We start from the raw sequence: 15,708 nt of genomic DNA on the forward strand, positions 1-15,708 counted from the left end.
CTATTGCAGAGCGGAGGGCATTAGGAAAAGTTGACTATCTTACCCCGGGCCTAGCCAAGTAGTGAATCGGTCAGGGACAAGACCAAGATGTTTCTGTAAAGCAGATTTCCTTCGATTAAAAAAGTAATGGATGAACCAGACACAAGAGGACAAATATGGCATGATTCCACTTATAGGAGGTACCTAAAGGAGTCCAGTTCATAGAGACAGTAAGTAGAATGGTGGTTGCCAGGGTAGGAATGGGGAGTTGTCATCTAATGGGTACAGAGTCTCAGTTTGGGAAGATGATGAAATTCTAGAGATGGATAGTGGTGATGGTCGCACAACAATGTGAATGTCCTTAATAACACTGAAAAATGGCTAAAATGGTAAATGGTAAATTCTATGTTATGTCTACTTTATCACAATAAAAAAGTTATGGAACTATTCATTGTGATTCTTTAATTAGATCATTTGAAGATTAATTGGGTCACATTTAGCATTTTCTTTCTGTATATGAGCTGCCCTCCCCACAAGGCATTGGACTATGGGATTCCTAAGGGCAGGGGCTATTTATAGTTTACCTTTTCAGACCCACAGCACCTAGTACAAAGCCCTACATAACTTAATGCTGGATAAATGTTATTTGAACAAGAGAAAAAAAAAAAAAAAAAAAGAATGAACAAATGGGCCCAGAATTCCCTCATTGGCAAAGGCCATGCCACTGCACCACGTTTTTTCTAAAAAGATGTTCACAGAATAATAACAACAACAAAACCAATGAACATTATTGAGTGCCTTGCGTTCAGAGTAAATAAGGTTTTCAATCCAAAACACAACCAAAAAAATCAACTGTACTTCAATAAAACAATTTTTTAAAAAAATAGTAGAAAAAAAACACAACAAAAAAAGTTAAGTAAATATATCTAGTCATATTGGAAGTTTCCTGCCTAAATTCCCCACATAGCCCTCACTTTACTCTAATGAGAAGAGCAATGAACGAATGAATGAATGACCTTCCTTCCTGGTGCACAGGTCTATATTTTCCCTGTCTGGATATCAGAACATTCCATGCAGTGAGCCTTGCAGACCCTGGAGAGGTACAGGAGCCAACTAGAGTCCTTCCAGCTTAGACATCCCTTTTCTGGGTAGCTCCCTTCTGCAGGGTGAGACAGGAAATGATGACCAGCTGCCCTCCCAGCTGACTCAGCCATGAAACCTTTTACAGTAATCTGTCTTCACTTCTCTGGTGCTTCTTTGGGTGAAGACTTTCTCATTTTCTGGTAAAGCAGATATTTAAGGAGCAGAAAATTCAACGGCAAAAGGAAGGAACAGCAGAGAGAAATCCTTGCATTATTCGAAACTAGAGAGCATGCATGGCACAGGGAATTGAAATGCCTTCCTCCTTCTGTTTTCCTTTCAGTGCTGAGCAACCTTCCCAGTGTCCTCAAATTCCTAGGATTTTTTAAAACATCTCACATTTTGGTACTAAATAAATCCAGCCATTTGTGCACTCCAGTCATTTTTAGCAAAGAGTAAGTACATTAGCTGTTTTCTTTGCAGAACAAAACCAAAATCTCATCTAAATAAAAGCCATATATAAAAATATGGAGTACTTTCTGATTAGTACAACAGAACTGCCATGGATTTGGTCAGGGCTCCTGGCCTGCTTCATAAGATGTTTCTAACTTCTAGAGAGATCTCAAAATATGTAATCATAATGAGAACGCTTTTTCTGAGCTCAGAAATTCAGAATGACAGGAACTATCATTTGTGGCAATATCATGAAGGAGAATCTAAAAAACCTCCGGCCACAAAATACCTAGATATGCCTACAAAAATAACAAACATGGTTTTAAGAGTGCAGCTGAGATCAGTAAAGGAAATCCCTGAGACCAGAGCAGGCTGAACACCAGAGCAGGTGCTGATAGTTTGGCTGCCTGGGCAGGGGGAGCTCTGGCAGGGAAAAAAGTCACCTTGAGTTTTGTAACCACAGGCCACAGTTCACACAGGTTTGCATTTAAATTTACTCACCTGTGTGGTCTAGGAACCCCATGCCAATTAAATAACATAAGAAGAGTTCCAATCTCAATACCATCACAGGGGTGTTTGCTAAAGCAAATGAAAAACTCTATAGAAACAGATCCTCAACCTCTGGCACACAAGATACCAAGAGTGAACATTCTTTGAAATAGAAGCTCACGATCAAAAACTACAAAATGCTTTAGGAGACGTGACCAAGAGTCCACTAAGAACCAGAGTCAACACACACAACAGGCAGCATGGGTATTGAATCCCAGGGACCCTGAGACATCAGATAATGAAACTATCAGAAAGAGACTATAAATAATTAAATATGTAATTAAAATATAAAAGGGGAAGTCAAAATTATGAGAAAATAATCAGACTCTTTAAAAGAAGACAAGACATATTTGAAAAAGGACCAAATATAACTTCTAGAAATGAAATGTGTATCATTAAAAACAAAAACTCAATGAATGGGTTTAAAGATCAGATGAAACAGTCAAAGAGAGAATTAGTGATCCAGGTAATGGTTTGGAAGGAGATTACCTAGACTGCAACACAAAAAGATAAAGTGGTTTTAAAAATGAAAAAGAAGTTAAAGACATGAAAAGTTCTAGCATGTATCACATTGGACCTCCAGAAAGAAAAAAAAAAAACAGGGCAAGAAGCAACATTTTAAAAGGTAGTGGCTGAGAAGTTTCTAAAACAGGATGAAAATCAGATTCAGGAAGCAAAAAGGGGTCAAAGCAAGATACACAAAACTAGACACATTGTAAGGAAAAACTGCAAAGGCAGAATCAATGGGGGGGGGGAATACTTTCAAAGAAACAACAGTTAGCTTGACCCCAGACTTTTTGATAGCAACAATATAAACCCTAGGTCAGTGGAAGATTCTCAAAGCACTGAGAGATACAGACTAATCTTACTTAGTTTGCAAGTTAAAACAGCAAAGAAACAAACTAAGGTTAAGTCACAGATCATACCTAGGGTTAGTCATAAGAAGTTATTTATGTAGGAATAACAGATTTCATGGGGGTGAGCTCTTGGTCCAATGATTTGATGTCACCAACTTGAAACTTTTAATAACTATTGAGCAATGATCCCTGTGGTTCTATTTTTCACTGGGTCCTACAAATTATCTGGTTGGTTGTGTATGCAGGCCCTGAGCACCTAGTACCACTCAAAGGCAAGCAGGCAGCATTCTATACGATGAGTGGTCAAGTTCATTAAAACAAAGCAAACACGTGGAAAAATCTAGGCCTTGTAGCTTGAAAGACAGAAAGAAGAATTTATGCAAATATATTTGACAGGGTTTATCAACTACAAGTACTCAAGTCCCTTGTACATGGGGAGGGGAGAGGAAAACAGGCTCCATCAGGGGCTATACCAGGAAGGAGCGAGCAAGTCACCAAAAAGCAAACATCTGTTAACCAGGTAACTTGCAAAATGCACCAAGCAGCTGAACAAAAAAAGAGGACTGGACAGATTTAGAGCTGGTGTCAGTGGAAAGGAAATTATCTTTCTCATATCAACAGAAACACTCACTGAATCACTTTGCTGTACCCCTGAAACTAACACGACATTGTTAATCAACTACACTCCAATATAAAATAAAAAGTTTAAAAAAATTTTTAATAAAAAAATAAAAATAAAATAAATTACATGGAAAAAAAAGAAACACTCATCAGCATCACTGGTGAAGTCTAGATCTTGGTATAAACCAAATGCTAGAAACATAATAATGAAAAAGATCTAGAGAAAGTCGCTCCTCTAATCCTTCAAATTACAAGGGCCTTGTGACAGGTGGTGATGAGGAAAAGCTGCTGTAAAAAGGTGTCATGATGAATTTCATCGTTTAATACTTTTGTTCTCAGAAGATTCTGGTAATATTAAAAGATGCCTTAAAAAGCAGGAAAAAGTAGCCATACTAGTATGAAGCTATCTGATTTATTATTTTTTTCAAAGATGTAAGTTTATGGCCTTAAGTGATAATGGGTTCTATCCATTAAAATAGTTTTTCACTATTACTGTGACTTTGGAAGAAATGCAGAGTTAATTGGTCTATTTGTACGATATTTGCAGCCATCTTGGCCCATTAGACAAAAAAAGTATCAAACATCTAGGAGAATGTACCATTTTTAGAACTAAAAATTCAGAGTTGCAAAATAGCCTTGTAGTATCAGAATTAAAATGGAAAGTTTTCATCTGCAGTTTCTGAGGTTATGTGGGGTAGGATGGAATTAGATGGCAAGCCAAAGTGAAGTGGAAGATGACAGAAAGAGAAAGAGAGAGAAGAGACAGGGGCAGAAAGAATGATGGTTTCAAGTCTACACTGGGCCATGGGGACAAATTTGTAGTGGATTCCTAAAAAGGAATTACCTGTGACTGTTCTAGTTGACACAGAAAGTGAAGATTGCCTAGGAAATGAAATTAATGAGCATTTGTAAAGAAACTAATTGGATATAAGTAATGATTTCCTTTAGTGAGTCACTCTCATACTGGGAGAGCGCGGAGTCTCCTTTGGAAGTCTTTCAAAATAATTTAACTCTTCAGTCGTCTAAGACACTGCTCCCAAGCTGGGCTGTATATTCTGTGTGGCACAGTGTAAGGAGTAGAAATTGGGGGTGGGAGGGATGAATTGAGAGGGCTCTCCAATCTGGCTGCACACAAACATCCCCTGAGTCTACACCATCCATCCACTCACTCTTTCCCTCCCTTCCCCAGAGAACTCCCTGAAGATGGCTATCTTGGCCATTTTCTTTCTCTCCCAGGACAAGCTATGGTGGAAGATGGAGAAGAAATGAGGGCATGGCAGGCTCCAACAGGGAATGTGAAGGATCAGAACTTGCCTAAAAACACCAAGAAGAGTCTTCTCACTGTGGCCTCCGCCCCAGTTCTTAGACTCTTCCTCCTTCGAAGATTCCTCCAGATTGGCTTTGTCCAATCTGGAGGAATCTTCGAGAGGTCAAATGTCCTCTCCTTCCTCTTTCAGCCTTTGTAGGGCATCTTGAGTAAACAATGACATTTGTCTGAGCATGTGCTTCTCTGTGTGCTTTGGGGATGTACATTTTGTGGAAATAAAAAAGAGAACGTGTTTCTGCTGCTTTTCCATGCAAGGAAGGCTCAGGTTTGGCAGTGACTTGCTTGTTGGTTTTCAGCCAGATGCCCTGGATTAACCATGCAGGTGGGTGTGCTTTCGTCAAAACGCGTACATCACCATGGCCAGGCCAGTGAATTGGGCCTAATTAAAATCCAAGGTTAGCACACTGCAAAAATGTTACGAGAAAGAGGAAGAGGGCAAGATGAGGTTAGTGATGGGTCAATGATGACAACGACATCATGATGACAATGACAAAGACAGAGGGAAGAAAGGATAGCAACTTCAGACTCCTGGTGGTGCGTTCTAGAAGAGTCACTGGCTAACATCCTTCTCCCGCACAGGTGGTTCGTGAGGACAGCAACCCAGGGACGAACGTGTGGCTTAGGACATAGCAACCAAACTTTCGAAGTCAAAATCTTTCAAAGCTACTGGGAGAGGGGCATTTTTCAGACGTGGCACAGTACACAGGAAATGTGTGAACACTTCTATGAATGTTGCAGGTAGCACAAAGCAGATGGCAATTGAACCCTCACATTTATTGCTTATTTAGTATATTTACTGGATATGCGTGTTGCATAACAGCCCGTGGGCATGTTCGTAGGAGGAATGACAATGTAAAAAAAGGGGAAGTTACTGCTATTAGGACTTAGAATCCATCATCTGAAAATGCACGCCAATGCAAGCTGTTTCAGGGGGTCGTTTCGTATGCCTGCCTGCTTTTCCTCGCATTGAAGTTTCTGGTGATGGCTGCATGAATGTGCCCTTTGAAAGACAGATTCTTCAGTCAAGGCTTCCACAGGCTAACACTGGGTGGTAAACCCTGGGTAGACCAGTAAAACTAATCGCATTCTGGCAAATCTCTACTCCGCAGAGGAAATGTGTCTACAAAGTCGCAGACACAGCCAGCCAAGGGACAAACGTGTTGTAAATATTATCTTTAAGCTCAAAAGAAAAGCTTTTTGAAATGCACAGTTAGAGGAACTTAGTACAAAGATTCAAAGCCGTAAGAGTTACATTTTCTTAAAAAATGCATAGGAGATGACAAAGTAGAAAAATGTCCATATTTAGTGTTTTGTTGGAAAATATTTGAGGGCTGAACACATGAAGGGAAAGCCAATGGGTGGGTTGACCCTGTTCCAACCTGAGCATGGTGGGTTCGTCGGGGCCCACCTAGTCCAGAGGAATTGTCCCCAGGGAAGGAGAATCACAGCATTCCTAGCAGTTGGCACCATCACTTAACCTTACTTATCACTCTTTCGCTTCCCCTTTTATCCATCATCAGAAGCAGTAGGTGAAGAGAAGGAGGACCCAGGGCTCCTAGCGGAACTGAAGTCACCACGTGACCTCTCCAAGGAAGAGGCATGAAGAACTGTGGCCCTGAGTTGGGATCCAGCCACCCCTTCAGGATGCTGGCACTTCCAAATAGCCACCACGTTTCTCCTAGAAGCACTTCCTTGATCCATCCCCTGCACACAAATTCTCATCTCGGAATGAGAGCTTCTGGGAGCCTGACTTAAGACAGGGCCACCGACATGCCACCATTATCCAGGTGTCTGTTAAATAGAAAAAATAAAAAATCTTCCCCAGCTATGGACCCCAGATGACACATCGTTGCTCATTTTTGCACCACTGTCCCCAAAAGTTTAAGCCTGTTCCCATCAAGCCTGGTGGAAGGTTCCTACACTCCCTGGTCCACGACAAGCGTACAAGGGTGTAAAACTGCGGACGCTCAGTTCTGAACACACCTGCCTGCCCCGACAGAGCGCAGGGACTGATCATGAAATGCAGCCATCCTGCCACGGAATTCTGGCCAGGACACAAGATCTTCACAAGCTGGAACTGCCCACAAATGCCAGGGGGAGCAGAGTACACTGTTTTCCTAGGAGATGCCTTCATCTTTGCAAGGAATGTGGAATAAATGGCCTCCTCTCTCTAGATGGCTGTTTTTCCTCTCTCTCTTTAAAATTTTATTGAAGTATAATTGATTTACAATGTATATGTTTATAGATATACACACATATTTTCCCTCATAGGTTATTACAAAATATTGAGTATAGTTCCCTGTGCTACACAGTAGGTCCTTGTTGGTTATCTGTTTTAGATATAGAAGTGTGTATATGTTAATCCCAAACTCCTAGTTTATCGCTTCCCACCCTTTCCCCTTTGGTAACCATAAGTTTGTTTCCTATGTCTGTGGGTCTATTTCCGTTTTGTAAATAAGATCATTTGTATCTTTTTTTCAAGACTCCACATATAAGTGATATTACACGGTATTTGTCTTTCTCTGTCTGACTCACTTCACTTAGTATGATCATCTCTAGGTCCATCCATGTTGCTGCCAATGGCATTATTTCATTCATTTTTAGTGGTTGAGTAGTATCCCATCATGTATATGTACCACATCTTCTTTCTCCATTCATCTGTCGATGGACATTTAGGGTGTTTCCATGTCTTTTCCATGGCTATTGTAAATAGTGCTGCTATGAACATTGGGGTGCATGTAACTTTTTAAATTATAGTTTTCTCTGAATATATGCCCAGGAGTGGGATTGCAGGATCATACGGTAACTCTATTTTTAGTTTTCTGAGGAACCTCCATACTGTTTTCCATAGTGGCTGCACCAATTTACATTCCCACCAACAGTGTAGGAGGGTTCCTTTTTCTCCACACCCTTTCCAGCATTTATTGTTTGTAGATTTTTTGACGATGGCCATTCTGACCGGTGTGAGGTGATGCCTCATTATAGTTTTATTTGCATCCTCTCTCTAAAATTGAGTTTTCTCAAGTTTGGTATCAGGCATAGTTCATTGAGCTCCTTCTATAAAGCTGATGGTTTAACTCAGTATTATTTTATTAGTAATGGTGATACGGATGACGGTGCTGACTTCAGCCATCCACGATAGAGTCCACCTAGCTTGGAAGTAGAAGGATAATAATGATGACGCTGTTAGAAATGTTTCTGTTTCTAGTATTCTTAAACACAGTTGAGTAAGATGATGCTAGAAGCACCAAGGATATTAGTCATTAAATACAGAAGGAAATTCAATCTGTAAAAGGATATAATGAGCTCAAGTACCTTTAAAAGTCCCTCGGCTTGGTTTTGAGTAATCCCTGAGTTTCTAATTCTTACCAAACACACCACTTCATAACTGGCGGTGTTGGTTGGAGAATCCTTTTGTTGTGGTGTGAGGAGGGAGGGAGTGGGGAGAGAGTGGCTGGCGGCAGTTTTTCCCCATTCTAGCACTTGAGAAACACATCAGCTCTACTGTGCTGCCGGGCCTTCCAGCACGAAGCCGGTGGTGGTCGTGGGCTGGAGGAGGCCCAGAGCTGGGCTGGGCTGGTTGAGGAATCATCTTCGGAGCTGCCATTGCTACCTCCCGACCCTGAGTCTCCTCTGAGCTCTCAACCCCTGGTAATGCCCCTCAGTGGGCTGGGACCCCTCAGATTCGCTAGGCAAAGGGGGGCAACAGTCATGGGCATGGAAGTAGGGGCAAGGGAAGTAGGAGTGGGGTGGCACTCCCAAGCCAGAACCCATTGCTGAGGACGAGAAGCATTAAAAAATGGCCCCATCTGGAGAATGCAAACTCTTGCAGTAGATCCGTTCTTCAAATCAAAGCTTAATGGGAAACCCATAAGCAAACAAGGTGAAGGCAGAGCCGCTTTCATTAAAGAAAGAGAGAGAACCATCCAGAGCTCCACCCCTCCATCCTCCTCCCTGGACCCTACATCAGCTACTTACTAACTGAATGAGTCAACTGCCTGTCTGAGCCTCCATCTCTTTACCCGTGAAAGCAGAGAGAATGCTTTGGAGGATTGTTCAGAGAATGGAATAAAATGACATACAGATGAAAGCAAGCATAATGCACAGTTATTGATAACAGCTTCTTCCTCTCCTCTTATTTGTAATCGGTAAAGGTGAAGAAGAAACTAAACTTTGTTCCCTAAAAGGTCCCTGAGTCTCAGATGAACCCCCACATCCTTGGCTGAATAAACTCTCTGGGAGATTCCAAGGGCATTGGGGTGTCCACTCCTCCTCAGACTACAACCAAGACAGAGCCCACTGTGGTAACTGTCTCTCACTGGGTCATCACAGGCCACCTGCTAATTCCATCTTGCCTTCCGTCTCCAAGGGAACAGATGAGTGATGGCTCTCCACGCCTCTCTCCATGTTCTAAGATCATTCCACAGCGTCAACTCCCAATAGATCAAAGATACAAACATAAAAAAAAAAAAAAAACCATAAAGTACCAGAAGAAAACATACTCTAGAACCTTGGAGTATGGAAAGCCTTCCTTTTATCCAGAATCCATACCCCCGAAAAAGATTACTGTATTCTATCACCTAAAAATTTTTTTCACTTAGACACACACACACACACACACACACACACACACACACAGCATAAGCAAAATCAAAAAACAACAATGTGGGGTAAATATTTGCAACTCCTATCACAGAGAGCTACTCTTCCCTTAACATATCAAGAACTCCCAGAAATTATTAAGAAAAAAGGATCAAGCCAATAATACAATTTTTGTTCAGATGGGCAAAGGATATGCAGAGGCAACTCATAGAAAAGGAAATGCAAATGGCTCTTAAAAGAACCAAATAGTGTTCAATTTCACTTTAAAATAAGGGAAGTGCAAATTAAAACTGCAATGAAATGCCTACGTGGCAAGGTTGTGGGGAAGGAGGGTCTTCATTGATTGCTAGTGGTTGTATATATTGCACAACCCCATTGAAGGTATCTGGAAAACCTTATAAATATTATAAACACACTTACCCTTTGACCCAACAATCCTCCTTGGCAGGATGTATCCTACAGATGTACCGGTACATACAGGAAGTGTCCTGGTTGGCACTGTTCGTAGTAGCAAAAGGTTATATGCAACCCAAGGGTCCATCAACAGGAAACTAGTTAAATAAATTTACGGTGTGTCCATAAATAGGATACTATAAAGCTGTAAAAATGAGTGAATACACTCTGTATGCACCAATTTGAAAGATCTCCAAGATATACAATTAGGTGAAAAGAGCAGAGTCCGAAACAATTTGCATAGAATGCTAACTTTTGTCAGTTCTGCCCCTCTGGTATTTCAGTGTCATTTTAATTTGCATTTCTCTTAACATAAGTGAGATTGAGGCTCCTTCCATTCTTTTATGAGCCATTTGCATTTTATTTTCTGTGAAAGGGGGAAATAAAAAGGAAAAAATATATATACATATGTTTTTTAATATATAAATACAGACACACATTTGCTTGTATTTGTTAAAGACACCCCAGAAACTAATATAAGTGTTCGTTTGTGTTGGGGTTGATGGGAGCAAAGGTAGGAGCGGGGCTTTTTATAGTTTTGATTTATGAACCAAGAAAATGAATTATCTGTCCAAAAATAAAAGGAAACTAAATTAAGCTTTCCCCACCAATGCCTCAGGCTCCTGTTAAACCTATCATTTTCGAATTTGCCGAGTATTTTTCAGACTAAATTTGACTTTGGAGGAACAGAGCAAGGTCAAGGATGAATGGACAGCCAGGGGTTTCCAGAAGACCCATGAGGAGGCCCCACGTGGATGGACTCTCTTGCCAATTTGTAAAAGCTGAAATCAACAGAGCCCCCCCCCCCCCAACCATCTGCTATGAAATCAACAAGAGGAGCAATGCCTGCTTTGGAGCTAACATGGCCACTGAGTCAGGGTATCCAGAACCGACTCCAACAACAAACAGTAGGTTCCTGCAGCAGCTGAAGAAACAGAAGGCTCCCACGCCGAGAATATTCCCTCTCTAGCCTTCAGGGCTACAGCTGGACCCAGACCCGACCTGACTTACATCTTGTCAGGATGACACGTGCAACTGCTCTCATGTTTGGTTTAGTTATCTGCATTTCTCTCGGAGCACCTGGGACGGCCGCCTGTCACCCCCATTTTAAACATTTTCCCAGCCGGAGGGGCCCCTGGCCACAGTCTTGCTTCCCCTTGCCTTGTGGAAGAGCAAGAGCTGGCCAGGGCGCTGCAAGATGAGACGGCACATCTGACGCACACAGGAAGAAAAAAGCAAACTGGAGTCTCCAAAGCCGCCTGTCCCTGCGGGCTGAGCACTTGCAGCTTCTCCCTTTGATTCCTCTGATTTTCTGAGCTTAGAGCACAACATGTTGGAAGTCAGCAGAGCAGCTGCCCCAGGAAAGAACCTGCTCGTTCCGCTATGTTGGACTGCAAGGAAAAGCACTGAGGGGTGTGAGGCCCAGGAGGGGACAGGCGCCAGTGGCTCCACAAAACGTCCAGCGCCCACCAGCCTCAGTTCCGTTCACGTAAACCAGCTGATTCGGTCTGGGGAACCTCCAGTTCCCGGGCCGGGGAGAATGCATTTGTTCTGTTCCTGATGGATGGAACAGATTTATCCCCTGCCTGGTGCTGTCAGGGCCAAGTGCTGATCTGGCCTGAAGTGCGGGACACAGTGGGGTTCTGGAAACGGACAGGGAGCTGCAGCCTGGACTTCCGCTCGCCTGGGCATCAAGCAGGGGCACGGCAGGGAGGCAGCAGGCACGGCAGCCTCCACAGGACTTCTCAGAGCGGGGTCCACGGACCAGAGGACTGCACTTCTCCAGGAGAGGTCCTCATCCTCCCGCCTCCACCCCGATTCCTGGGATGCGGAGCTCACCTCTGCGCCGGGCACCATGATGGGCCTTGGGCAGCCCTGACGTCCTTCTTCAAGATGTGTCGGCCCAGAAGCCCCTCCCACCCACCGCAGACCGGAAGTCCCACCCCAGAGACCGGAAGTCCCTCCAACACCACATACCCTCGGCGCCTGGAGGGCACCTGGATCCCTCTGGCCCAAGAGGGTCCGCTGATGGGTTGCAGACTGTGATGCGACTGTGAGCCCGGGCCCTGCAGAGTCATCGCCCTAAGCTCCTCCATCCACTCCTCCCTCGTCATGATTTTAAAGCCCTTGTGATTCACCCCCCCATGCTACAGTTCGCCCGGGTCCCTCTGAAAGCATGAGCCCCCCGGTGCGACTCCCTCCCCAGATTTCTCTGAGCAGAGCAGAGGACGTGGAACCATCATTTCTCAGTTGTTCATTTGTTCAACCCATGTCTATCCAATGCCTCTGACGTGCCAAGAGCTGGGCGCATGAGGCTCTCCCAGGCGCCCTTAATGTATGTCGTCTACAAGGGGGGCGTCTTATCAGAAGAAATTCCGCAGCTACAGCTGACATTTGTTTCACCAAAAACCATGTGACCTCTACACATCTCTACTCCCATATCCCTAGGGGTTTGTTTTGTAACAGCACACCGGGTATCAAGTATGTGTCAAGTGACACACAAGCCTGTTCGGCAGAGCGGCGGAGACTTCTGTCTCATTCCCGAATAACGGGGCTAACGCTCGATTCTACAATAAAGCAAAGAACACCACAAAGAGGGTGCAAAGGCCGCACCCGAACAATCCTCACTCCCATCTTCCCCATCTATTAAAGTGCTTGGGCTGAATACAGAGACAGTGGCCAGTTGTCAGGAGAGAGGGAGAATTTAGGGTGTAATGCTGGATGCTTTCACATGTACTGTCTTCAACACAACCCCTGGGACTCTGACCTAAGTTCCTGGGTCACAGGGGACATTGAAAGAAATGGAATGAATGAAACTTGGGATTGTAATCCTGAAGGAAGAATAAGAATGACCTGTGTTTGGTAGCTGGGTCTGAGCTCTTAGACTTGGGAGGAGGCAACTTCTCCCTCTTTCCATTGGATCACAGAGGAGATGAGGTCAACACCAGGAAGACAGGAAGAGAGACCTTAGCATGGCAGTGGCTAATCTCAAGGTCACATCAAAGCCAACCCACCCCAGCAGGACAGGAGCCCAACGAAACCACAGAGGCCCAGCCAGAATAGCAAAGGACTCCAGACTGACAGCTAGCATGCATGCAAAATTATGTCCCACCAAGGAGAATGTCTGAGTCCTCTTGGGACCCTTACCTTCCAGAGAAACGGAGGGCTGGGGCTCCAGAATTTGTGCAAGTGGGACCACAAGCCAGAGCCTGCTACTGTCGGGATCCACCGTCATCCACTGGCCCTAGCCAGCTGTGAGCTGGGGACACGTAAGTCACCACGGCCACCATTCAAGTCAGCGTCAGATCTGGAAGCAGCAGCATAAAGCTGATCTGAAGCCACTGCAATCTCCCCACCTGCAAATAGGAAAAAAGGTTAAAACCAACTGTTTCCACACTGGAGAAGTCAACTGCCTCCACAACCAGCTCAAATTTGGCCGTACCAATTTTGTTAAACATTTCAAGGAGTTACACAAAATTCTTCACACGACCCAAACATTTTATTTTAATCCACTTAAATTTTAAAATAGTATGTCGTGATGGAAAAAGTATTGAACTTAGAGTGTAAGTGTCTGGGTTCAAATTCCAGCTCTGCCACTGCCTGGCTGTGTCAGCTTGGTCAAGCTACTGAAACTTGAATTTTCTGGCTGTATAAACAAGATGATAAAAAAACAAAGATGCATGCTGTATACTCATTTTTGAATAACGTGACTTTGCTTTATGGAATAACTTCTCAACACTGGCAGAATTTTCTAACTTAAAAAAAGTTTTGCTCTGTTCACAATGGAATGGACACTTAGGCCATACCCTTTTAAATTTAATCTGTGCTATTAACGTATTCTCCATCACATTCTTTTTTATTTTAATTTTTATTGAAGTATAGTTGATTTACAATGTTGTGTTAGTTTCTGCTGTACAGCAAAGTAATTCAGTTATATTTTTATATATATATATATACACACACATTCTTTTTTTATATATTCTTTTCCATTATGGTTTATCACAGGATATTGAATATAGTTCTTTCTGCTATACAGTAGGACCTTGCTGTTTATCCATGCTATATATAAAAGCTTACGTCTGCTAATCCCAGCCTCCCACCCCATCCCTCCCCCCTCCCCCTCCCCCTTGGCAACCACCAGTCTGTTCTCTATGTCCGTGATTCTCTTTCTGTTTCATAGATAAGTTCATTTGTGTCCTATTGTAGCTTCCACATATAAGTGATATCATATGGTATTTGTCTTTCTCTTTCTGACTTACTTCACTTAGTATGATAATCTCTAGTTGCACTGCATCACATTCTTAAGTTCAGTCATTGAGGAATACAACAAAGCCTTGCTTTGTAGTGGTTAAAAAAAAAAAAGGATGATACCTGGCTCACATGTGAACACGTGCATAAGTAGTCCACAATCTATAAATGTTTATGTAATCATCAGTTATTCTCGTCACAGTGAGAGTTACACAAGCCACACATGATGGGGGGAGCTGCAGTGCCAATGATCAGGGTCTCTGATGATCAAGACTCAGTCCTCAGAGGTCAGCCTAGCACAGGAACGACTTGGTGATGGGGCTCATGGGCTGAGAGGGCAGAGGAGACCCCAGGCACCACCCGGTCCAAATGCCCCCCTTTCACAGATGGGGAATCTGGGGTCAGAGTGCTCAAAATTGCACGGTCAAGAGGCCTGACCTCTCCATCTCGTCACTGTTTTCTGCTCTGGGCTCCAGAAGGCAGCCCAGTGAATAGAAGAACGGGACTCCTTCACTGCCAGGCATGCCGCTGTTTTTCCCTTGGAGGAAGACAGTATCTTCTCATTTAAAACTGAATCCCACTGCTGACTTGCCCCACTCTCTGAGGGTGTCCTTCCTGCCGGCCTCCACCTCTCCCCAAAACTCGGCACCCAAACGGGCTACCCAGTGGCTGATCCAGCAGCACTTGCCCTTCCTCACCCCACCCTTGGCCTCTCTGCAGCATCTGACCTTCACCTCGACTCCCACCAGCACACACCCCAGACTGTTCCTTCCTCTGGTCCTCTTCCCGCTCTGCTCTTTCCTTTATCAGTCTCTGAGCCCGCAAATATTCCCTGGGCCTGTCCTCAGTCCTCTATGCTTTCCCCTCTCTCTCTCCTCTCCCATGAGCTAAGAAACCCGTCCCATGTCAGCAGCTGACTCGCAAATCTACATCCCCACCCCTGACCCAGCTCCCAAGGGGACCCTCAGAGGCCATGCCTTCCTGCCGTCTGAAAACCCATAATCTTCCTCCCTCCAGCCCAGCTCCTCTCATGCTGGTGACAATGCCCCACAGTCACCCTAGACCTGTCCTGCCCCCTTACCCCACATCCAAGGAGCCCCAAGGTCCTGCAGGGCCTGCCTTCCTAACGGCCTTCGTATATATTGATTTCTTTCCATTCCTACTGTCGGTCAAGAGCCTCCAAAAATATAACTTTCCCATTGTCTCTGCCTCTTGGGAAATGTTCAGAAACTCTCCACTCAAGGGTATATCATTCAGGACATGGTTGAAACCCATGAGGCTGCCATTCCCACGCCTTTCCAATCAACCCCGATCTGCTTTTCCACACTCACCTACTCCTCCGTAAACTCCTCACCTTAGCTCCACTGTCTGTTCAATTGTGGGTTTGAATGTGTTTTGTAAATGGCTGCTTATTCTATTCCTTTCCCTAGAGATAAGAGGAGCTTCATGGAAATTTCCATGTTTCAGGCAATGTTTGAACCATTTTACACCCATCAAATCGTGAAATCCTCACAAAAACCCTGGGAAACACATACTGTC

Source organism: Balaenoptera acutorostrata, chromosome 16 (genome assembly GCF_949987535.1).
Source record: "Balaenoptera acutorostrata chromosome 16, mBalAcu1.1, whole genome shotgun sequence".
NCBI classification, from domain to species: domain Eukaryota; kingdom Metazoa; phylum Chordata; class Mammalia; order Artiodactyla; family Balaenopteridae; genus Balaenoptera; species Balaenoptera acutorostrata.